Source organism: Bos grunniens, chromosome 2 (genome assembly GCF_055505025.1).
Source record: "Bos grunniens cultivar Pamir isolate PY7600 chromosome 2, Bosgru_T2T1.0, whole genome shotgun sequence".
Taxonomy (NCBI): domain Eukaryota; kingdom Metazoa; phylum Chordata; class Mammalia; order Artiodactyla; family Bovidae; genus Bos; species Bos grunniens.
This window is the reverse complement of record NC_141166.1, coordinates 41,309,535-41,333,360: the sequence shown is the minus strand read 5'-3', so window position 1 is coordinate 41,333,360 and position 23,826 is coordinate 41,309,535. Positions and strand designations below refer to the sequence as shown.

The 23,826-nt window shown below is 40.0% G+C and overlaps 2 long non-coding RNA genes across 2 annotated transcripts; one reads left to right on the top strand and one right to left on the bottom strand.

The window, feature by feature from the left end:
- The first annotated feature begins 181 nt into the window (after positions 1-181).
- LOC147377959 (uncharacterized) lies at positions 182-10,028 on the top strand. The gene is made up of 2 exons (XR_015143206.1): positions 182-2,084; positions 9,439-10,028. It is a non-coding gene; the product is annotated as an uncharacterized LOC147377959 (long non-coding RNA).
- LOC147377958 (uncharacterized) lies at positions 7,296-23,826 on the bottom strand. The gene is made up of 2 exons (XR_015143207.1): positions 23,748-23,826; positions 7,296-8,528 (listed from the first exon to the last, which is right to left on the bottom strand). It is a non-coding gene; the product is annotated as an uncharacterized LOC147377958 (long non-coding RNA).

Sequence of the window (23,826 nt, the reverse complement as noted above, 5' to 3'; positions counted from 1 at the left end):
ATGCATGACTATCTGGTCCCACCTAGGAATCACCAACAATTCTTAAAAGAAGTGAGCAGTACTCTCTTTGAGAGATTTATGTTCATCCTCACCAGAAAATACTCCCAAACGAGACAGTAAAAGATTAGTTTGAACATATCTTTATTAACCTGGGGCTATTGTTGCTGCCAAGTCGCTTCAGTCGTGTCCGACTCTGTGCGACCCCATGGACTGCAGCCTACCAGGCTTCTCTGTCCATGGGATTCTCCAGGCAAGAACACTGGAGTGGGTTGCCATTTCCTTCTCCAGGGGCTATTGTTAGAAAGGTATAAAAATTAATGAAAAAAAACTTGAAGTCACCCCAATTTCCAGCTTTGACTTGAATACAATATATTGCTTATTCTCTTTTAAGGAGAATAAAGAATCTACCTGCAATGTGGGAGACTTGGGTTTGATCCCTAGGTTGGGAAGATCCCCTAGAGAAGGGAATGGCTACCCACTCCAGTATTCTGGCCTGGAATGGGGTCCCAAAAGTTGGACACGACTGAGGGAATTTCACTTTCACTTAAAAAAAATTTTTTTTAATATTATGTTGAAGTATAGTTGGTTAGGTCTTCCCTGGTGGCCCAGCAGTAAAGTATCTGCCTTCCAGTTCAGGAGACCCGGGTTCAATCCGTGGGTCAGGAAGATCCCCTGGAGTAAGAAATGGCAACCCACTCAAGTATTCTTGCCTGAGAAATCCCATGGACAGAGGAGCCTGATGGACTATGGTCCATGGGGTCACAAAGAGCCAGGTACGGCTTAGCGACTAAATAACAACAACAACAAATAGTTGGTTAACAAGGTTGTGATAGTTTAGGTGTACAGCAAAGTGATTCAGTTATACATATACATGTATCTTTTCTTTTTCAAATTCTTCGTACAGTTTTACACACACACATACAAATACACATTCCAAAAGATAGAAAATTTCAATTGTTTCCTTATAACAAATGCAAAATCAAGGGACAGCTAAGTTATTGCTCATCTATTTTTAATTAGTGCGTACGTACATTTTTACCCAAACTGGAAATGATTCTCTTCATCTGGCATATAGGCATATTACTACCACTGCGACTATTGGTAACAAGGCAGATTATAATAGTACATTTGTTTAAATAGTACTTTTTGCCTTTCTGTCTGGCTTAACGTATTTTTATAGTATTGTCTTCTCATTATTATCTCCCCATAAAGGAGGTGACATCATTTCTGATTTATAGATGTAAAAGTCAGGTACTGAAAATCTAGGTGATGAAATGTGAGGTCAAACTGTCATGAAAAGTTGATCCTTCAATACACTTCCTATATTCGAATTATTTAGCTCTTTTTAAAGACAGAAAATGGAGTAGAGTAAAATGTAAGGAAGAATTTTCCATTGAAAGAGTGCTTCAGCCTTAGAACACATTTTCAAGTCAGGATCCTCCTTTCCAAATTCCTTTAAACATAGCACAGAAGACTAGGGATTTTGGATGGTTCCAAAGCTGACCCACCTGAGCCAGGGCATTTCCTGGACAAGCTTGAAAGAACTCTGAGTAAGAATTCTTGTGATGCTATGACTAAGTGATCGTGCCTTGCCTGCTTCATCCACCTCTTACTCATATTTTCCCAGAACTCTGCTTATGAAGAATCACTTTGGCCTCTCCTTGGAAACATACTCTCCCACACTACTTTAGAGTTTTTGCCTTACTCCAGGGCAGTCTCCCCATTTGACACTGGGGTTAGAGGGAAGTTTCCTGTCCATGAGATTCAAAGCTAGAAGTGGTCTCAGCACTAATGAGGGATACACGACATGTCCATTGATTAGCCATTCATTTGGGTAGGGGTATCTCTTCTCTCCAGGTTGCTCCCTGATTCATTGGAGCCAACTCCCCACCTTCAACTTCATTTCTATTCTGCAAGTCTCATGGATCTTTGCAGTCACAGGAGGCTCAGAGAGACAACAGTATATGGGCATGGCCATGACCTCCACTGTCAGCGTTTAACATGCAGGATGATTCAGCCCAGCCATGAAACAAGAAGTGGATGAGAGTGGAGATGGGGGGGCAACCATCCACACTCTGCAACCGGTAAGATTGTTAACCTCCCACCTTAGCAAGGGCAGAGTAGAAACTGCACGAATCAATCTAACATGCAGGCTCTGTGCGTTTTAACTCTAGCTTAGGTGCTTTCTTTGCTGCCATTTTCACATTTAGACCTAACAACATCTTTTCTTGAAAACGACTGTGCTTTGAGCATATGTTCAATGCTTTTACATATACTAGTTCTCAGTTCAGTTCAGTTCAGTCGCTCAGTCATGTCCGACTCTTTGTGATCCCATGAATTGCAGCACGCCAGGCCTCCCTGTCCATCACCAACTCCCGGAGTTCACCCAGACTCAACATCCATTGAGTCGGTGATGCCATCCATCCATCTCATCCTCTGTCATCCCCTTCTCCTCCTGCCCCCAATCCCTCCCAGCATCAGAGTCTTTTCCAGTGAGTCAACTCTTCACATGAGGTGGCCAAAGTACTGGAGTTTCAGCTTTAGCATCATTCCTTCCAAACACCCAGGACTGATCTCCTTTAGAATGGACTGGTTGGATCTCTTTGCAGGCCAAGGGACTCTCAGGAGTCTTCATTGCACCTTGCTTCTATCACTAGTGGATAGCTATTGATTTTTGGTCCTCTAGTATCCTGAATTATCCCCATTGATAACCCTACTCTGATTTTCCTCTGAGAATGACCTCTTTTCCCCTATCAGCCCATGAACTTCAGGATAAATTTCTCACTCTCAGCTCCAGGGCTGTCAGTCAGTTCAATTCAGTCACTTGGTTGTGTCTAACTCTTTGTGACCCCATGGACTGCAGTATGCCAGACCTCCCCGTCCATCATCAACTCCCAGAGTTTACTCAGACTCATGTCCATTGAGTCAGTGATGCCATCCAACCATCTCATCTTCTGTCATCCCCTTCTCCTCCCACCTTCAGTCTTTCCCAGCATCAGGGTCTTTTCAAATGAGTCAGTTCTTCACGTGGTGGCCAAAGTATTGGAGTTTCAGCTTCAGCATCAGTCCTGTCAATGAATATTCAGGACTGATTTCCTTTAGGATGGACTGATTGGATCTCCTTGCTGTACAAGGGATTCTCAAGAGTCTTCTCCAACACCACAGTTCAAAAGCATCAATTCTTCGGTGCTCAGCTTTCTTTATAGTCCAACTCTCACATCCATACACGACTACTGGAAAAACCCTAGCTCTGACTAGATAGACCTTTGTTGGCAAAGTATTGTCTCTCCTTTTTAATATGCTATCTAGGTTCATAATTTTTCTTCCAAGGAGCAAGTGTCTTTTAATTTCATGGCTGCAGTCACCATGTGCAGTGATTTTGGAGCCCCCAAAAATAAAATCTCTCACTGTTTCCACTGTTTCTCCATCTATTTGCCATGAAGTGATGGGACCAGATGCCATGATCTTCGTCTTCTGAATGTTGAGCTTTAAGCCAACTTTTTCACTCTCCTCTTTCACTTTCATCAAGAGGCTCTTTAGTTTTTCTTTGCTTTCTGCCATGAGGGTGGTGTCATCTGCATATCTGAGGTTATTGATATTTCTCCCAGCAATCTTGATTCCAGCTTGTGCTTCATCCAGCCCAGCATTTCTCATGATGTACTCTGCATATAAGTTAAATAAGCAGGGTAATAATATATAGCCTTGACATACTCCTTTCACTATTTGGAACCAGTCTGTTGTTCCATGTCCAGTTCTAACTGTTGCTTCCTGACTTGCATACAGGTTTCTCAAGAGGCAGGTCAGGTGGTCTGGTATTCCCACCTCTTTCAGAATTTTCCAGTTTGTTATGATCCACACAGTCAAAGGCTTTGGCATAGTCAATAAAGCAGATGTTTTTCTGGAACTCTCTTGCTTTTTCAGTGATACAACGGATATTGGCAATTTGATCTCTGGTTCCTCTGCCTTTTCTAAATCCAGATGTCCAAGTTGGACATCTGGAAGTCCACAGTTCACATACTACTGAAGCCTGGCTTATATAATTTTTTTTTTTTTGGCTTATAGAATTTTGAGCATCATTTTGCTAGCATGTGAGATGAGTGCAATTGCGGGGTAGTTTGAGCATTCTTTGGCATTGACTTTCTTTGGGACTGGAATGAAAACTGACCTTTTCCAGACCTGTGGCCATTGCTGAGTTTTCCAAATTTGCTGGCATTTTGAGTGCAGCACTTTCAAGCTTCATCCTTTAGGATTTGAAATAGCTCAACTGGAATTCCATCACCTCCACTAGCTTTGTTCATAGTGATGCTTCCTAAGGCCCACTCGACTTCACATTCCAGGATGTCTGGCTCTAGGTGAGTGATCACACCATCATGATTATCTGGGTTGTGAAGATCTTGTTTGTACAGTTCTGTGTATTCTTGCCACCTCTTCTTAATATCTTCTGCTTCTGTTAGGTCCATACCATCTCTGTCCTTTATTGAGCTCAGCTTTGCATGAAATGTTCCCTTGGTTTCTCTAATTTTTTTGAAGAGATCTCTAGTCTTCCCCATTCTATAGTTTTCCTCTATTTCTTTGCACTGATCACTGAGGAAGGCTTTCTTATCTCTCCTTGCTATTATTTGGAACTCTGCATTTAAATGGGTATATTTTTCCTTTTCTTCTTTGCCTTTCACTTCTCTTCTTTTCATAGCTGTTTGTAAGGCCTCCTCAGGCAACCATTTTGCCTTTTTGCATTTCTTTTTCTTGGGGATGGTTTTGATCACTGCCTCTTGTACAATGTCACGAACCTCCATCCATAGTTCTTAAGGCACTCTGTCTGTCAGATCTAACCCTTGAATCTATTTGTTACTTCCACTGTATAATTGTAAGGGATTTGATTTAGGTCATACCTGAATGGTCTAGTGGTTTTCCCTACTTTCTTCAATTTAAGTCTGAATTTGTCAATAAGGAGTTCATGATCTGAGCCACAGTCAGCTCCTGGTCTTGTTTTTGCTGACCGTATAGAGCTTCTCCATCTTTAGCTGTAGCCAAAGGGCTGTACATCCAGGGCTATAGCTTGCAAATCAATCCTGGCCCATCAGAATTTCATATTTCCCTGGATTATGTGGAATGAGTCTCATGCATTCTCTAGAAGCTGCCTGTAGAGGATTGCTCTAGCTTGATCAGTCTGAGTGCTGGGTGTTGTCATGCTGCTGCTGCTGCTGCTAAGTCACTTCAGTCATGTCCGACTCTGTGTGACCCCACTGATGGCAGCCCACCAGGCTCCCCCGTCCCTGGGATTCTCCAGGAAAGAACACTGGAGTGGGTTGCCATTTCCTTCTCCAATGCATGAAAGTGAAAAGTGAAAGTGAAGTCGCTCAGTCATGTCCGACCCTCAGTGACCCCATGGACTGCAGCCTACCAGGCTCCTCCGTCCATGGGATTTTCCAGGCAAGAGTACTGGAGTGGGTTGCCGTTGCCTTCTCTGGTTGTCATGCTAGGAACCTAAAATCGTTGAGCCACATCACATAGAGGCTAACAATGAGCTAGCCCAGAGGAATCTATGACACAGAGCCAAGAAATGGGTCCTCATGGCAGGTTTGTTGAGGACTGAATCATACGGACCCAAAGCTCTACGTATTCCTACACTCTTAGTAATAAAATTCCTTTTTAGCTTTAGACAGTTTGAATTGGGTCTTCTGTCACAGTATCATTTTGCTGAAAAACTGATTGAACTAATACACAATACTGTTGTAAACACTGTAAAATGTAAAAACTTAGGTAATGCATAGAAGGGGTATTTCAAGAGTATAAGCAGAATTATGAAAGCGTGAAACATTATTCTTGATCTACCCTAAAAAGTAACCCCCACTTCCTATTTTCCCTCTTCAATCATGATATTTAAAGCATGATTCCTGTGAAGAAATTGTGCAAACTGATATATGCATATCTAGCTCATTAAAAGTTATTTGGCTGGATTTTTCTTTTACTCCTTTTGGAACTGAGTGCAGTACAACACAAACTGATCAACAAGTCTCTAACTCTGAATCCTGTCACTCTTTAACTCTTCCTTCCTCCCATCACCAGTTCTATCAAATACTTCCTTAATGTCTATTTAGTCCATTCATCTCTGCCAATTTGTTGTCACTATTTTAAACAGAGTCTTCATTATTTCTTACATGAATTGTTGAAATTAGGCATGTACATTGTGGTGTACATGTCTGAAGAAGGGGACACAGGAAAATATTTCAAAATTTTGTTGAAATATTGATTATATATTTGCTTCATGGCCCCAACTAAGTGTCTCCAAACAACAATAAACATGTATTATTTCACACAGTTTCTGTGACATAAGGTTTGAGAGTGGCTTAGCTAGATGGTTCTGATTCAGGGAAAGAGATTACAGTCCTAATGTTGGTTGGAGCTACAGTCATCTGAGGGCTTGACTAGGGCTCGGGCTCTGCTTCCAGGTTGGCTCCCTCACATGTCTGGCAAGTTAGTGCTCATTGTGGGTAGGGAGCATCTTCCATGCTGCACAGTCCTCTCCATAGGGACGTTGAGTGTCCTCATTGACATAGCAGCAAGCTCCCTCTAGAGCACATGATCAAGAGTGAGCAAGAAAGAAGCCATAATGTCTTTTATGTCTAAGCCTCAGAAGGCACTCTTCATTATCTCTGCATGTTCTTTTGGTTACATTGGTCAACCCTATCCAGTGTGGGAAGGGGTATGAGGGCATATAAAAACAGGTGGGGTCATGGCGGGTGTCATCCTGTGGCTAGGCTACTACTGAGAACTTCAGTCTGGAATGTTCAGTTTTGAACAGGAAGTACTTATCAAGCAGTATTGAGGTGAGAATGAGCAGCAGAGAGCTGGACTTCTGGATTGTGAATCAGGAGAGAGGTGTGCACAGTGAGTCATCAGCAAGATGATGACAGCAGAAGAAGTGGGAGTGAATAAGATCACCCAGAGACAGTGAGAAGAACATGAAGGACAGAAACACTGATACCTGCAGATGGACAGAGAAGGAAGAGGCTGCACAGAAGACTGAGAAAAAATCAACTAGAAAGGTGGAAGAAAAGCCAAGACAGACCAATTCCATCACAGCCAAGGAACTTTCAAGAAAGTATAATTTCTAACTTCCCACTGAATTCTAGAATTCTATGATCCCAGTTGACAGTTGTAATGATATCAGGCTTTGCTAAGAGACTGGTAAGGAAGGGAAAAGTTCAAAGGTTTTTGGAAGTCGATGCCTTACAGTTTCATTTAATGTCTAATTGTCTTTGCCAGCACAAAACAAAGAATAATTTTGTTTCATCTTTGGTGGAGTTGGTTGAATATTTTATTTCTCTACATATTCTGTCCATATATTTTCTCAGATTCTTTCCTGGTTATTAAAATAATACTCATCATTATCTGAAACGCCAGACTTGGTTATCAACTGCTCCTATTCTCCTGTCTCTTGAGGCAGCAATAATTTAGTTATGTTCTCTGTGATTTTTGAGGTTTCTAAAATCTCCAGACCACGTCTCTGGTCTGTGACATCATGGGATATCAAAGTTTGTAAGAATTCTGTCAGGATCACAGTTTGGGGTTGGTTGGTTGGTTCTCTGATTATCAGTTTGTTCAGTTGCTCAGTCATGTCCAACTCTTTGCAACCCCATGGACTGCAGCATGCCAGCCTTCCCTGTCCTTCACTATATCCCAGAGTTTGCTCAAACTCATGTTCATTGAGTCGATGATGGCATCCAACTGTCTCATCCTCTGTTGCCCCCTTCTCCTCCTGACTTCAGTCTTCCCCAGCATCAGGGGCTTTTCCAATGAGTCAGCTCTTTGCAGCTTCAGCATCAGTCCTTCCAAAGAATATTCAGGGTTGATTTCCTTTAGGATTGACTGGGTAGATCTCCTTGCTGCCCAAGGGACTCTCAAGAGTCTTCTCCAGCAACAAAGTTTAAAAGCATCAGTCCTTCAGCACTCAGCTTTCTTTATGGTCCAACTCTCACACCTGTACCTGACTACTGAAAAAATCATACATTTGACTATATGGACCTTTGTCAGCAAAGTGATGTCTCTGCTTTTGAATATGCTGTCTAGGTTTGTCATAGCTTTTCTTCCAAGGAGCAAGTGTCTTTTAATTTCATGGCTTCAGTCAACATCTGCAGTGATTTTGGAGTTCCCCAAAATAAAGTCTTTCACTGTTTCCATTGTTTCCCCATCTATCTTCCATGAAGTGATGGGACCAGATGCTATGGTCTTAGTTTTTTGAATGTTGAGTTTTAAGCCAACTTTTTCACTCTCCTCTTTCATTTTCATCTAGAGGCTCTTTAGTTCTTCTTCACTTTCTGCCATAAGGGTGGTGTCATCTGCATACCTGAGGTTACTGATATTTCTCCCAGAAACCTCAATTCCAGCTTGAGCTTCATCCAGCCTGGCATTTTGCATGATGTACTCTGCATATAAGTTAAATAAGCAGGGTGACGGTATATAGCCTTGATGAACTCCTTTCCCAATTTTAAACCAGTTCATTGTTTCATGTCCAGTTCTGACTGTTGCTGAAAAAAAAAAAAACTTTAAGAAACATATCTTTAATAGAAATATGAACTAGTCATGAATATACTAGATATTTGGGTTTTTTTTTTTGCCTTTGAAAGTCTTTAGATTGGATGTGTGTGGTTTAGAGATTTGTTGTGTTTTATTTAAGACTGTTTTAGTCAATCTATGATCTATTTATCCTGCACTTGACCAAATATATTTGCTCTGACCCATTTCATAGATAGTTGTTTGCTATTTACTTTCCAGAGAGAAAAGTGCTTGGTCAGCCAAGGAAAATACTGCCAATGTTAGCAAGAGAATCTTGTGTGATAGCTTAGCAAACCAAATTGCATTTTGACCCTCTTCTCTATGCTCTAAAGAGTTTTGACTTCAAGAGGAAAATAAAATTTATGTTAATGTAGAAATCAAAATTCTTTCCATGAAAATGAAACCTACAAATACATTAAAACTTCTACTCCTAAGTACCTTATAACAGTAACTGACAGAACTGCTCCTAATTTTTTTTCTCTCCATATCTTTTCATTCATTTCTGGAGTATGGCCTCTTCTGGCATGGAAAGCAACAAACTTTAACGGCTGCACAATAAGGCGTTTCACAATAATGTACAAAGATAGTCCAGGCCAAAAATGCTACTGTCCAGGGTGAATTTAGCTATAACTTAGTTATAGCTGGAATAACTTAGCTATAACTAGAATGCTGTTGGGTTGACCTTGGTCACTATTTATGAGTTGAATTGTGTTCCCCCCAAAATTTGTATATTGATACCTAGCTTCCAGTGTCTCAGAATTACTATGTTTTGAAATAGGGTCTTTAAAGAGGTAAAATGAGAGTTGAAATGAAGTCACTAAGATAGATCCTACTCCCATATGACTTGTATGTTCTTATATGGTATATGTCTTTATAATATAGTATGTCCTTAAAAGAAGAGGAGACTAGGGCATAGACACACTCAGAGGGAAGACCACGTGAAGACACAGAAAGCAAGTAATCCTCTACAAGCCACAAGAGAGACGTCAGAAGAAAGTAGCTTATCGACGACTTGATCACAGACCTCCAGCCTCTAGAACTGAAAAAAAATGATTTCTGTTGTTTGAACCACAGTGTGTGGTACCTTATATGGGGCCCTAGCAGACTGATGCAGCCACAGTGTCAGACGTAAAGAGTTCTGCAGGACTTCCCTCATGGTCCAGTGAATTAAGAATCCACCTGCAGGGGACACAGGTTCAATCTGTGATCTGGGAAGTTTCCATGTGCCACAACTGTGGACCCTGCACTCTAGACCCCATGGGCCCACAACAAATAAGCCTGTGTGCTGCACCTACTGAAGGCCCTGCTCCCTAGAAGCTGTGCTCCGAAACAAGCCACCACAATGCGAAACTTGTGCACCGCAACTGGACAGTAGCCCCTACTTGCTGCAACTAGCGAAAGCCTGCACACAGCTACAAAGACCCACCAGAGCCAAAAATAAATGAATAAATAATTTTAAATAAATAAATAAAGAGTTCTGGGGGATTGCATCTCTGAATTCCAGAAACACAAGGTACATTAGGCACACTGGTTCTCTCCACTTTGTCCCCATCGGTCAACCAATCAGCTCTATTCCTGACTCTCACATCAATTCACTCTTAAATATCTATTTTTTAAATTCATCCATTACATGTTACAGTCTAAGCTAGCCCCAACAATAAGTAGCTAGAGAGCTATGTCTCGCTCAGCATGTGCACACACGTGCACACACACACGAACATTTTCTTGTGCTAATAACTAATAAATATTCTAGTAAGTGTTCTAATGGCCAACAAGAGGCAAATTCTTAGCAAGCCAAGGTACTCTTGTAAATGAGCTACATGGGAGAAATTCAGAGCCCATTTATGTTATTCCCCTTCAGTCATATATTAAGACACAGGATTTAATATGAATCTGTTGGGTGTAGTGAAAAGCATCTCCTAGACATTTTTTTTGGCCCCTTAATTTAACTCAGAATATATATTTGGGATAATGCCCACAAACATGAATTAAACATAGGAAATGGAGACTATTAACATATGAACTAAAATAAGTGCTATAAAACAATCTTTTAACCTGAATTAAATCATCCCACTTATTGCAGAATGTTTATGGAATTTTTGTTCTGTAGGGCAATGATGTTCTCTTTGGATCTCCCAGCTTCTCTGAAAGGGAGGAGGCAGAACAAAATGAGACAAGCTTCACTTTACAAACAGGAAGACAGAGGTTCAAAGAAAGACTGGCCTTGCTCTCACCGTTTAATGCAGCAGTCTTGTCTGGGCATTCCTGTATTGAAGAAAATTTTAAGCTTGAAGTGTATCTTTTTATTCATTTCTTTCTAAGTGATATATACTTGTTTCACTGTAATACATTATGTACATTATAGAGCATACACTAAAAATAGAGATTTTGTAAGGATGAGTTTAACATTCATTTTCTTCTCACAGATTAGCATGTGTTCTCTCTGCTTTGGAAACCACTGAATTATTGAGTGGGGTGTGGGAGTAAGGGGGCAGATCCTTAGGTTCCCTTCAGCATATTTATTTGATCACTCTGCCTCTCACCAGTTTTCAAAAGTAAATAACTTTGTTTGTGCAAAGGAGCACATGCCAGGCACTGCTTATACTCAGGGTCACTGTATCATCTCGCTAGTATCTCCCTCAGGACAAGACATTAAACACAAACATATGGACTTTCTTTCCTTTTGGCTTGGCAGTAGCTTTCCCAAGGGTACCAGTGGTCAAACACTCTGGTTGAACTGGAATTACACTCTCCAGTATCGTTGCATGTTGCAGTTAAATATCACAGAAGAAAATAATCAAGTGATGGGGATGAGTTCAGCATGAAACATTTTGGTCTCTGTAGCTCCTTGTTGTTCAGTCTCTAAGTCGTTTCTGACTCTTTGAGATCCCACAGCCTGCAGCATGCCAGGCTTCCCTCTCCTTTTCTGTTTCCCAGAGTAGCTCCTTGTAAGTGATCATAAATGTGTGGGATAAACTAGGGCAGAGGTCTCCCCACAACAGATATTTGGGAGCAAGCATTCATTTTTAAGTTCAATAATTCTTTTTGTTTCACTTCAGTTTGTTTTTATTTGTATTAAATTTGAATTAAATTAAAATGGATTCTTCCTTTATAAGACAGTAAATATAATATGACCCAATGTTATAAAAACATCTCTATCTATTCTGAGAGCAGCTTTACCTGAGAAATCAATGATTCTTTCTGCCTTTACTCTTCTGTACTGCTTACAATATCTTTTATAATATAAAAATATATTTTGTATAAAAACTATAAAGTAATTTTCCTTTTAAAAAAGTCAGATATTCATATCTAAGTGAATGAATAAAAAATCTGGAAAATCAGTTATGCCTAAAATTGAAAGGAGACTTGGTAGATCAGAGCAAAGGAAGACATCGTTTTGTTTTGTTTTTTCTTTTTGCACGTGCTATCCCATGGAAATGAAGTTGTGGTCAGCTTTGAGCCCTCTACCATGAGAGAGACGTTCCACATTTCAGCATTCTCCTGAACTGTCTACACCGTGATCACCAGTACCCTCATCTGCAAGATAATAGTCTAGACTTAGAAGATACACCCTCAGCCCTAAAAACACTTTTTTTTCCTTTATATTCAGCAGAATGATTCATGAAAGCCCTAAATTCTAGAAACCTTGAAGTTTAAAGCTGGCTGATTTTTCAGAAATCATCTAAGAATGTAATCCCTATACGTTCCAGTTGAGAAGGTCACAGACCAGAGAGGTGCAGCATCTTGCTCACGGTCACCATGATGCAGACAGACCCTGGATGGTAACCCTGCACTCTGACTTCAAGTTCAACAAGAGCCATTCTGCTAACTCTAGGCTGGCACATTTCTGGTTCTCTTTTCCTTTCATTTGTTCTGACTTATTACTCCCATTTATGGCTTTATTATTGCTGCAATATTGTTGTAAATAGTCCCAAACCATCTGTCAGTGATGGGGGACTAAATATTTACACCACTGACTATACCAGGGCAGCTCTCCTAACCCGCAATGCAAGTGCTTTCTCCAAAGAGGCTGGGGTGTCAGAAGCCTGGAGTTCACTGTTACTGCACGGTCACTGATAATATCTGCTGTATCCCTGAGGCCATGAAGACTTGCAGCAGTGAGCAGCATACTGTACATACACAGGCTTCCTTCATAGTTGGAAATTCCTTAAAAGTGATTTTTTTAATGTTTTTGTATCCAAAAACTTATTTAATAATCACAAATAAAATTACCAAAGGTGAGAGCAGAAGTCCTTATTAGAACAGACTCACAGACATACAGAACAGATTTGTGGTTGCCAAGGAGGGTAGAGAGGTTGGCGGAAAGATGGATTGGGAATTTAGGATTAGTAGATGCAGACTAGCATGTATAGAATGGATAAACAAAAAGGTCCTACTGTGTATCACAGAGAACTATATTCAATATCCTGTGATAAGCCACAGTGGAAAAAGAATATGAAAAGAATATATAAATAACTGAATCACTTTGCTGTACAGTAGAAATTAACACAAAATTGTAAATCAACTGTACTTCAATAAAATAAAATCTTTTAATGAAGAAGTCCTTGTTAGAAACCATGACAATTAGGAGATTTGACAAATAATAAATAAGCATCTATTTGGGAGAAGGGAAATTCGTATGACATAATTTTGTATTGACTTAAGAACTCAGATATAGAAGCTAAAAAGGAAACATTTGTAAAGATGGTTTGGTAAAACAACGAGAGTAGAGATAGTAGACGTTGCTTAGAAGATGAGAGCTATTCTCTTCTGGGAAATAGACTTGATCTTTTTTTCTGACATCACTTTACTTTTCATGTAAATACATGATGATATCAGAAGGACAAGAAGGTGGAAAAACATAAGGTCTTTGATTATGAATGAAATCAACAACTAAACTATATAAAAATATTTATCTATATAACACTTAGGTGGTGGAAAAAAATGCATTGACTATATCTGACCCTGAAAACACAACTGATTAGTAATGACACTGAAAGGAACAGTAAGTTGAGTTTCCAGGTCTGGTAGGGTATTAATAATGACTTGCAAAAATTCAATTATAATCCACTTATCTCATGCTAGACGGTTCCTCAGATTATTGTCAATAATCTTTTAACCAAAGAAAATAAGAAGGAAAGAAGAACCTATTATATTAACATTTTAATACATTTATGTTTTTGTGCTCTATTTCCACTCTTTGTGTGAAAAGCTATAACCAAAGTTATGGATTGTGTATCTTCTATAGACCATTGACATCCTGACAGGACATAGTGGCCATCCTTGAACAACCTGTCTTTAACTTAACTGATCTTGAATCAGAGCTGTCAATCATTATTGGAATAGAACAGGGTGAAATTAATGCAGTGAACATATAGCCATTAAATTCAAGTCAAAGAGTATGAACTATTTTAAATAAGGCTTAAACATAATACAAACCCTTCTATGGTCAAACACAGAAACAGGGTTCTTGATTATTCACTCTGTTTGGGGAGGGGGATAGTTTACATACCATAGGAATCAGATATAAAGAAATGTCAAATTCCAAAGCAAAACTTTTAAACCTAAGAATTGTATTAAGAAGTATCCTAGTACCAGTTTTTATTTTCTAGATTCACATAAAGTAGTGTTCATCATCTCGTTTGAAAAATAAAAACTTACTATGTAAATATATATTGATTTCATCTCAATAACAAGATCAACAGTAAAAATAATAATTAGACAATCATCACACAAAATTAAAGGTTTTATACTCTGTTTGTGTTTATTATAATAATAATAGAACTTCAAGGTGTAGCAATGAAGAATTAGCTTATTTTAGAGCAATTGTGTGGGAGGCAACTAATAAAATTACATTGACATTATATATACTTGTCTTTCCACAAGAATCACAGCAATCAAGTCAAATTAAATTTAAAAGAATACACTAAAATACTCACTGCTCAAAGGTGATCAACAGTTCTTTCTTAAGCATCTAACTGTGATAATTAGGAAGATAATGCTTGATTTGCCCATAAAACTCATTATTTCTTTTTCTATTTCTGGGATTCATTTATCTCACTTACCTGTGACCTGTTTAGTATGGATCTGGGTCACTTTTAAATTAAAGAGTATACATCCTAGGGTAATGAAAACTCCACAAAAGGACTGTGGATATAAATAAAATGCAGGCATTTCCTAAATTACAAATATCTAGCTATGAACACACATGCATGTGAACAGAGGCCTGGAGAATAAAAAGTATAACCAGTTTTGCCAACCCTAATGCTTACAATGTCCCTGGTGGCTTAGATAGTAAAGAATAGGCCTGCAATGAGGGAGCCCTGTGTTCGATCCCTGGGTTGGGAAGATCCCTGGAGTAGGAAATGGCAACCCACTTCAGTATTCTTTCCTGGAGAATTCCAAGGACAGAGGAGCCTAACGGGCTACAATCCATGGGGTCGTAGATTTGGACACAACTGAGCAACTCACACAAACACACACACACACACACACACAATGCCTACAACATCAGGTAGGTAAAATATATGTGAATAGAGCCACTCTTTCTTTGTTTTTGGCTGTGCTAGGTCTTTGTTGCTGCATGTGGGCTTTCTCTGGTTGTGGCAAGTGAGAGCTACTCTTCGTTGTGGTAGACAGGCTCCTCATTGCAGTGACTTCTCTTGTGGAGCACAGGCTCTGGGCACATGGGCTCAGTAGTTACAGTACACAGGCTCAGTCAGTGTAGCTCCTGGGCACAGGCTCAGAAGTTGTGGCAATAGCCTCAGTTGCTCCACAGTATATGGAATCTTTCCAGACCAGGGATCAAACCCTTGTCCACTAGCAGCCAAATTCTTTACCACTAAGCCACCAAGGAAATCCTAGAGCCACTCTTTAAGTGGAAGCAGCCTCCATCCAGGCCACCAAATTATTGCCATATAGGAATAAGGGGCAGCAAATCCACATCCATATATAAAACCCCTGAATGTTTGAATATTGGACACACCAACTCAAAACTTTAAAAAATACTTTGTAGGTCACACAAAAGATTTCTATAAGCCATTATGAACCTTCTTCAATGTACAACTCACGATGTTCAAGAGAAATAGTTCTCCAGTCCACTGTTATTGAAAATGTGTAAATCTAGTCTGTGCTTCTAAACATGCTTTCAGAATGTAAAAGAGCTGCTCTGTGAGTGGTAAATAGGGGATGATGGTAATAGAACATAACCGACACACTGCCTTTTCAGTGTTTTCTGCCAGCACATTAATGTTTTGTGTCACACAGTAAAGGCAGCTAGCTGCAAAGTATATTAGCCCAGCTCAATGCAGTAAGTGACAGAGGAATAGGGTATTGCTTCATTCACCCTGTTTTGTCATAGAAGTGATTATTTACAATTTCCCCCAATCTTTTTTGTATTTTGGCCTTGTACCATTCTCTGCAGACTCAACACTTCCTTGAACATCCCTTTTATCAAGCCACCTTCATTTTTAAAGTCTCTTATATGCTGTTGTTGCTGTTTAGTTGCTAAGTTGTGTCTGACTCTTTGCAACCCCATGGGCTGTAGCCCACCGGGCTTCTCTGCCCATGAGATTTCCCAGGCAAGAATACTGAAGTGAGTTGCCATTTTCTGCTTCAGTAGATCTTCCAAACCCAGGGATTGAACCTGTGTCTCCTGCAGTGGCAGGTGCGTTCTTTATCACTGAGCTAGTATATTTATTAACAAACTGGTATGACTTTGATTTATAAAATACTAGAATCTAATTGAAATTACTGTTATATTGGTACTTTGTTTACAATTTTGCCTCAGTGTTAGTTGGTCTGCCTCAATCTTATTTTCCCCAAAAGTGGTTCTATTTTTGGTACAAGCTTTTGTAGAACACAAGTTCTTCTCAAGAAATATGTACATCACATTATAGCAAAAATATGACCCGTTGTTGAGATATGGATGTGAGATTTCAAGTTAGATCTGTTCACTAATTAGTATCATTAAACTAACCTTTCAATATAAGTGATTGTCTTTCAACTAAACCCTTTGTTCTTAGTCAGTTTACACTGCTGTAATAAAAATACTATTAATAAAAATAATAATACTAAATAATAATAATAATGTAATAAAAATAAAAATACTGAGTGGCTTAAAGAACAAACATTTATTTCTCATGTTCTAGAGGCTCAGAAGTTCAAGATCAAGCTACCAGTAGATCTGATATCTGGTGAGAGCCTGAATCCTGGTTTGAAGACAGCTACACTCTTACTGTACCCTCTCACACCAAGGAGAGACAGATTGACAAACATCTGGTCTCCTTCCCCTTACAAGTTCCATCATAGGAACTCCACTCCCATGACCTTAACCAAACCTAATCACCTCCCAAAGGCTCCATCTTCAAATGCCATCACATTGGGAATTAGAGTTTCAACACATGAATTCTGAAGAGACATAAATTTTGCCTACTCAACAATTACAAATTGATTAGAAATGGTACCTGGCAGCCTGCGAGACTTTGGGGCATGGTGGTGAACAAGAACGATCTGGCCCTTACTCTCATAGAGCTGAGCTCCTTATAAGGTAGATGTAGTAATCTCTGCCATAAGTGGTGACCTAGCCAACTAAAGGGTGGTCTCTGCCAAGGAAGCAGGCTGCTCCCCAGAGGCCAAGAGAGTGAAGAGAACCTCCCATCACTGTGCTCCCTCTCACTGCCCTTGGGAAGGGCAAGGGGATTCTCCCACAACACACACCTGCCACCCTCGCCCCATCACCCCCACTGAAAGAGCCAGCAGCTCCCAGGGACTCTTTGCTGCTGACTGACTCTCACCTCACAGCTCTCAGATGTGTGACTCTGGCTCTCTGACCTCAGAACTGGTTATTGGGATATGGTGTTTCTGAAACTTGAACATAGGTTTTTCCTGTACTTTTTTTTTTAATTAATTTTTATTCAAATATAGTTGCTTTGGGTTTTCCTGGTGTTTCAGTAGTAAAGAATCCACCTGTCAATGCAGGGTTCAATTCCAGAGTCAGGAAGATCCCCGGAAAAGGAAATGGCAACCCACTCTAGTATTCTTGCCCAGTAAATCCCACGTGCAGAGGAGCCTGTCCATAGGGTCGCTAAAGAATCAGACATGACTTAGTCACTAAATAACAACAAATAGTTGCTTTATAATGTTGTATGGGTTTCTACTGTACAGCAAAATTAATCAGTCATCCATATACACCTATCCCCTCCTTTCTGGACTTCCTTCCCATTCAGGTCACCACAGAAGTAGAATTTCCCCGTGTTGTTTTAGCTTAAATTGTTTCCTGCTACAGTTTTCAGCTTTGGGGAGGAGGCAAGTATCCTCCTCCATCCCAGCCCTGAGGAAATAATGTCAAGACTAACACCAGCTCCCTGCCAAGGGGATGTTTGGACACTGGGCTGCATTATTGCCATATTATTACCATGTCTGGGGCTCCTACACAAGCATTCCTCCCATCCTCTACCATCCCTCCTTGCTAGGCCTAGGGCCATCGTCTCAGGGAAGCAAGGTGTCCACATGCATAGCTAGTTCTTTCAACCACATTCAATTTATAATCTAAAAGGAACTATGCTTTGAAAGCTGTGGCTTGGAAGGGAGATGTGTTGGGGCTTTTGAGCAGTGGGATATCTCATGGAAAACCACAGAAGAGGAAGAAAGGAACTTTACTTAGGAGATAGCAGAGAGTGCAGAGGAAGGAGAAATGTTGATGATTAAAGGGAGGGATAGAGGGAGGGGTTTAGTTGCAGTGAGAGGGCATTTGTTAAGGACTTTAATGTCAGAGTAAAGAATGTGGGTCTGTTATCGTAAGCAATAGGAAAATCTTGATCAGAAAAATAACATGATGGTTTCTGAACTTGAGGGCTGTTGCATTCCAGTTGGTTGTAGAATGGGTTGGACAAGAGAGAGGTGAGAATTTGAATAACCATCTAAGAGGTTGTTAATATCTATCTATCTGTTTAACTGGCAAAGAAAATCCAAACAGCCAGGAAAGTTTAGTAATTAAAGAGAGGTACAAACTCAAGGGACATTGTAAGAGATTTTAGGAAGCCATCAGGAAGAGCTTTGTTCATCTAGATCATCACTCTTCAAAATGGAGACTTCAATAAAATGAACCTTCCAGCATTTCCACCATTTTTTAAGACATTTAGAGAGAGAAGTCATGGGAACAAAAGAATTTCCATAATGAATGAAACTCTAGTCTTTGCACTCAGTGTCCCATTGACCACAGTAGCCTGGGTTGCCCTGAGAGTACCTGCTTCTCCTCTAGGAGTCCAGATGTGGGGTCAGAGGACCACCAAGTATCTATATGTACACACAAGGTCTCCAGCTGTTGACGGTCTGAATACCAAATATATTAGAATGCAGTTCAGGAAGGGATGTTCAAGAAAGGACTCCCATACCAGTTACAAAACTCCACTGCAAATAACATGAGCCTCTTAGCACCACCCTCCCTATACCATGCCACATCCACCAATGAAGGAAATAGACTTGATGCTACATGTTTCTGCTTTGAGCATGTAAGAGAGTTGGCCTGCTCTAAAATCACCACAAATCCGTGTCCTTCACTTTCAACACCTCATCTAAAATTCAATTAAGTGAGGAAACTTTCTAAGGTTATTGCTAAACTTGGTATTTTTCCTTCCCCAGGAGCCCCAAGTATATAACCACATCAAGAACATATTCACACACTTTAAAATTTTTAATATCAATAAGTTAGGCTATGAAAAAAAACCACTTTAACATAAAGGACCCCTATAAATAGCTAATTTTTTCAGCACCTCCCAAGATTCAGTGAGCATTCATCTTTTCAAGAATATATTAATACCTATGGCACTGTTTGTGAATGTCTTATTTAGGCACTTTCTGTTGCTAATTTTGTAATTATATTCTTTGATTACTTTACGAGTGCTTCTGTCTGACTATATTATAAATTCTATGGGGGTACAAACCTACTGTATTAATATTTTGGGTATCATCCGTAGTTCCCACTGCTATTTCTTGGAACAGAATGGGCATTCAATAAATGCCCTTCCCATCAGATCAAGTTGTTAAGTCAGAAGAGAAGTCAATGGTTTATAGTTAGGTCTAAATCTTTTGTGACTGGAGAAAAAAGGAAATGGGCAAGTATTTCAGCTTTAAAATGGCATGGGAAATTTGTTTTTTTCTCTGTAGCAATCCAAGTAGATGATATTGGATTTGCCATGTAGCAAGGATCATGGAAGTGCAATACAAAACTCAGATGACAGTATGAAATGTATTTTGTGTGTATTCACAAAACTCCACAGAATCAATCACCATCCCTTTGACCGAGTTAATATGAACTCCAGTGGCAGTAACCCACGGACCTCTAATAGAATTCACTGATGGGAAATAGTAACAGTTCCCATGGAGGCATTACCTTCGCTGCTGACTGTGATCTATGGATGACAGCCTCCCAGAAAACACATTGACACAATAGGCTGTAATGGCTCAGATGGGGCCTTTATGTGATATCGGGCCAGTGATCCGCAGACAATGTCTCTCCGGGAGGTTTCTCAATTGCCTTCTCCAAAGCTTTCCCTCATGCTTTCAGGGCCTGTCCAGGTTCTTTCCGGAGCTCAGGGATGTCTGCCTGTGCTCTAAGGCTATTGAAGCTTGCCTCAAGGCATCTCCATTACACTAATGAGCCGCTGAAAAGCCAATGAGAAAATGAAGAATAGCTACAGATGGAAGGTTTTCTCCAATTTGCAATGATGTAGGTGTAGACGTGCTTGCTTATCAAGTGTAATTAAGCTCCAACAGTCAGATTTGGGCTTTATGTCTTCTCAAGCCCTGTTAACCAGTTTGAAAACTGCTTTCTCCACACCTAAAGAGCACACAAACAGAAAGAGGCCTTGTTACCAATAGGTCAATTGGTCAATCCATCAACAAATGTTTGTTAAATGTTTGTGTGTGCTAGGTCACTCAGTCGTGTCTGACTCTTTGCAACCCAATAGACTGTAGGCTGCCAGGCTCATCTGTCCATTGAATCTTCCAAATAAGAATACTGAAGTGGGTTGCCATTTTCTTCTCCAGAGGTCTTTTGACCCGGGGATCAAAGCTGAGTCTCCCGCGTCTCCTGCACCTCCTGTATTAGTAGGCGGGTTCTTTACCACTGAACCACCCGGGAAGCCCTTGGTAAATGTGCATATCCATAATTGTGCAAGATATTGTTGTAGATGTAGGAGAATAATTGGCTTCTGCTCTCAAGGAGCTTCTGATTGAGTTATAAGAGGTGAAACTGACTCATGTGACTCCATGTGTAATTATGGATGAATTGCTAGGTTGGTGTATTCTTTGATCTGGACTTTTTTGACAATTATGCACTCAAAGTTGCTTAATAAACACCTGTACTTCACTCATCATTGCTTTAATATAGTGACACAATGGGCATATGATGGCACTGAGCAATAACTCAGGTAATACAAAAAAAAGAATAAGATTGGACTCACCAGTGGGTGCTAAGAAGACCTGAACCGTACATTCTTAGAGTAAATCAAGGGCGTATGGGAAGTAGGACTGGGGAGAAGGGAAGAGAGGGAATTACTGACATTTACAAACACCAGTTATGTCCCAGACACTTTACAGGCTGCCTCATTTTCCCTTGACAACTGCCTCGTGAAGTAGAGATTGACATCATTCTACACAGGAAGGAACAGAGGCACAGAGCGATTACCTGTCTTGCCCCATGTCACACAAGGAGAAAAATTAACAAGTCAGAACTCAAACCCAGATCTGTCTGCTCTAAATCCCACACTCTTCCCACTCCTCAACATCTCTTTCTCATCTTCTATCTTCTTTTTAACTACTGTCTCTTGCACCCTGTTATGGGAATGGTGGTGGTGGTTTAGTCGCTAAGTCATGTCCAACTTGTGACCCCATGGACTCTAGGTGGCCAGGCTCCTCTGTTCATGGGATTTCCCAGGCAAGAATACTGGAATAGGTTGGCATTTCCTACTCTAGGGGATCTTTCCAACCCAGGGATCAAACCTGCATCTCCGGTATTGGCAGACGGATTCTTTACCGCTGAGCCATCGGGGAAGCCCATTAGGTGAAAGAGTCTTTTTCAAATAATTCCAGGCTGGTGATTCTGGGTTGGGTGGGAAAAGGGAGGGATTGAGCACAAGAAAACAAAGGTGAAGAACAGATTTCAGAGACTGCCTTCTGCCAATTCACACAGTTCAGACCAGGGCTGGTGGACTGCCAGGATGCCTGGTCTGAAACACTGGCCAGCACCCATTCTAACCAGTCAGTGTAAAAGTTAGTAGGGGTATGACAGACTTTTAAATAACATCCCCCAACTCCTTAATTGGTTTATGAATTTGAAGACACTGAATATTGGTTCTTGAGAGGAATAATGTCAAATATTAAAGGAAGGAAATACAAATAACACTTATTGCTGAGAGAAAATTTATACTGAGAAAAATATCAATTCTTTCAGTCACATACTTTACATATTTTACATAACCCTTAAGATTATTAGAAAACAAGCATAACATTTTTTAAATAAAAATTTAAATACATATTATAATTGGTCTAAACTTACAACATAGAGGACTTTGATTTTTATTTGTTGCATAGATCCTTTGAAAACATAATAACTCTTCTAGCTACCCTAATCCATTACCAATATCTAACTTCTCAGTGGTTTAATTAACATCTAGATTTTTTCTATCCATAGAGGAACATAAAATATATTTGAAATCTGCGTTTGCTTTACAAAATTTAGTCATATGTTCTACTCTGTAGCTTCTTTCTGTACATAGTGTCCAAGGACAGCATTCCTTGTCAATATATAGAATCCAGTTTGTTCTTTTCAATAAGTACATGGTCTATGTATGGATGTATCATAACTTCTCAAGCTTTATTGACATATATTTATAGTATTTTCAATGTTTTTATAACTTAGGTAACCCTACCAAAAACATCTTTGTGCACTTTTCCCACTTTCATGAATATTTTAATAAGAAAAATACATCCTTTTAAATACTTTGATATCCTTTTAGCAAATTACTGTAAATATGTATCTGTGCCTATTTTATAGAAATCAATATATATATTTACTCTTCATTTTTATAATTTATTGACATATTATTATGCCAATATGATAAATTCATATTAGGATAATATATGACATGTGTTCTTCATCAGATACAATCACCAAATATAACACTGCACTTATAATTAACAGCAATTTTCTTTCAGTCACAGCTGATGGGTAACCAAAGAAGTGAAAACCAAGCACTATCCTAACAGGTTTCAGAAACACTGTCAGAACTCAGAATAGTAACTCAGTGAGGACTGGAATAATCATAGAAGGCTTTTTCAAAGAGCTGGAACTTCAGCTGCCTTGAAATATAAGGAGGATTTGGAGAGCTTAAGACAGTAGGGCAATGGCAACCCACTCCAGTACTCTTGCCTGGAAAATCCCATGGACAGAGGAGCCTGGTAGGCTGCAGTCCATGGGGTTGCTAAGAGTCGGACACAACTGAACGACTTCACTTTCACTTTTCACTTTCATGCATTGGAGAAGGAAGTGGCAACCCACTCCAATGTTCTTGCCTGGAGAATCCCAGGGACAGGGGAGCCTGGTGGGCTGCCATCTATGGGGTCACACAGAGTTGGACACGACTGAAGCGACTTAGCAGCAGCAGCAGCAGCAAGACAGTGGGGCAGTAGAGAATGTGAAACTAAGAAGTCAGTACCATGGACAGAGCAGAGATGGACCAGGAAAAGAGTGCAGTTTAAGGAGTTGTGAGTAGAGCTGTGAGAGGTGAAGTGAGGTTTTATGATGAGGATTTTGAAAAGCAGAATCAGAAGGTCTAGATTTGATGTAGAAATAGGAAATCAGGACCAGTGGTCAGTTTATGAGAATAATCAACAAAGCTGACAGCCATAGGAAGTAAGGCTTAAAGAGGGAAAAAAGTGTCATATTGAAACAATGGTAGATCCAAGGTCTGCACTAGTAATCCCACAAATGAAAGGAGAGAGTTAAGTGAGACATTCCACAACGTGCTCCACAATAACAGCTACTGCTTAATTAGAACTTGCCCTATGCCAGGCCCTGTGTTAAGTGCTCATCAGCTCCTTAATACTCATCATGATGACCCTTTGAATCTATGTAATAACTAATCTCATGGATAAAATATGCTCAGGCTCAGAGAGGTTAAGCAACTTACCCAAGGTAACAGAGATTGCAAATTACAGAGTTGGGATTCCAATCCATATCCATATTGAAAGCCAGGAACAAGGGCTGAA